We start from the raw sequence: 2498 nt of genomic DNA, 5'->3' as shown, positions 1-2498 counted from the left end.
AATAATTTAGTACATTCTGGTAAATTTTTTTGTATATAAATATGTAATATAATTCATATAAATTTTATCATTGTAATTTCAATATCCACTACAACAAAATGCTTATATTTCAAAATTTTCACCATATATTATAATTGTTAGCCAATATATTATATTTTAATTTTGGATGATATTAAAATATGGTATTTTGCTCTATTTTATCTAAAAACAAGCTTAACCAACAATTAGTATGTTTGGATAATTTTTTTTGTAAGTAAATATTTAATATAATGCGTATGAAATTTTATCGTTATAATTTCAATATCCACTAAAACAAAAATAAATTTATTCACTATATATTAGAATTATGTCAACATCTTATATTTTAGTTTTAGATGATATTAAAATATGATAGTTTAGTTTATATATATGATCTCAAAACAACAAGCTTAATGATATTATTTATCCACTAATGGAGAAAGCTTAAACCGAACGAAAGTTCGAGTTATAATGAAAATATGGAATATTCCTAGATTCTGAAAATACAGATGAGGGAATTTCTCATGAAAATTCCTGAAAATGTCAAAATGATCCCAAGAGGATTGATCCAAAACCTCTCACGCCAGAAGAAGAACGTGAATGGCTGAGAAATTTTGAAGTTCTACAAGTACTACCAGTAAATACGGTGAGGTGTTTACACTCCATTGAAGTCCATGGTAGAATCACAGCCAAGAGAAGCGGAACGGGTAAATTCCTGCATAATTGCAATTCTAAAAATTATGATTAAAGGAACTAATTGGAAAGAACTCGAGTCGGACACATGAAAGATCTCCCAAAATTTGAGAGTGATACAAAAGACAGTTCAAGACTATGGACATAGGTTAATTCATGAAAATAGAATCTTTGAGCCAGAAGGTGGACAAGGTCCTTAAGATCTTTCCCAATCTACACAAGGACCTTACAAATGTGAAGGCAGAAGTTGCAGTTCTAAAGAGAAACTAAAAGGAGAGCCCTGAGACCTCAAAATCCAGACAAGAGAGAATCAGGGACGCCCTTGGGACAATACCTCTTTTACATCAAAAGAGGAAGGCCACAGAGGTTCCAAAACCGAAATTCAGAGAAGATCTGATCATTGCACTATAAAATAATGGAGGTAACAAGAGCAGATCTATTAGATCTACCAGAACTGGCAGAGTCCTTTCCCCAACTCGGGATTGATATGCATATATAGATAGGGCTGGTTATTTACTTACTGAATGGAAGGCTCATTCCTCTACTGATATTTTCTTTCAGGAATAGACTATGAGGTGTCTGCCTGTTGAAGACGAGGTCTACACGCTATACTTAGGCAGGTCGGGCCAGTATGCAGTTTTTTCCTCTTTGTCAGTTAGAGTATAAATCGTATTTTGTTTGTATAGAGAGAACGTAAGCGTGGGGATTACTTGTGGTGTTTGATATGTATACATGATGTTGTGGGTTGATTATGCTTGTTATGACGTTGAGATTACGTATGCATATTGATTAGATGATTATGTGCATATTTATATATATGGATACATGGGTTACTATAAGTATGACGTTTAGGGAAGATATAGCCCTAGTAGCGATAGGGGGTGGTACATTAGGTGGTATCAGAGCAGGGATTAGATTTTCTAGGGATAGTAAATGAAATGTGATATTATACGTGAGGAAAATATTAGAAATCTACTTACATGTGCGTATTTCATATAGGATGGAAGCGTTAATGAAAAACGTTCCTGGCCCAACTGAGTCATTAGAGTCTGTGCAGGGTCATGATTCTGCATCAGAATATCAAGGGTTAGAATCCCAAAATAGAAATGTCCCAACAACCAGAAATTAAGCTCTTTATGCAACAATTTCTAGAAATGATGCAGAGGATGGCTCCACCTCCAAAACCCCAACCACAGGATGCAACTATATAAAAATTATAAAATAGTAAGGAGACAAGGGACGAAGGTATTTGCAGTTACAACTGATCCTGCAAAAGCCGAAGAATGACTGAGAAACACGGAAAGGGTGTTGGACAGAATTGAGTGTACTTCTGAGCAAAAGTTGATGTACGCAGTGTCCTTACTGGAGAAAGACGCCTTAGACTGGTGGAAACAGTTCCAAGGAGCAAGAACCGACTTGTCACTTTGACGTGGAATGATTTTTTAAAAGAATTTGCTGACAAATATACTCCACCGGTCTACAGAAACCGTAAGAAAGTTGAATTCCTTGAACTAAAGCAGAATGATTTATCTGTTGTTGAGTACGAGTTGCACTTTGTGAGATTGTCAAAATATGCTCCCGAAAAGGTAAGTACCCATGTAAATAAGTATTTAATGTAATGCATATAAATTTTATCGTGATAATTTCAATATCTACTACAACAAAATTCATTTATTTTTGAATTCACCATATTTTGGAGTTATTAGTTAATATATCATATTTTAGTTTTAGATGATATTAAAATACGATATTTTGGTTTATATTATCTAAGAACAAGTTTAATCAAT

This window comes from Sesamum indicum, linkage group LG6 (genome assembly GCF_000512975.1).
Source record: "Sesamum indicum cultivar Zhongzhi No. 13 linkage group LG6, S_indicum_v1.0, whole genome shotgun sequence".
In the NCBI taxonomy this organism is placed as follows: domain Eukaryota; kingdom Viridiplantae; phylum Streptophyta; class Magnoliopsida; order Lamiales; family Pedaliaceae; genus Sesamum; species Sesamum indicum.
The sequence above is the reverse complement of the archived record's forward strand: the minus strand, read 5'-3'. Positions refer to the sequence as shown.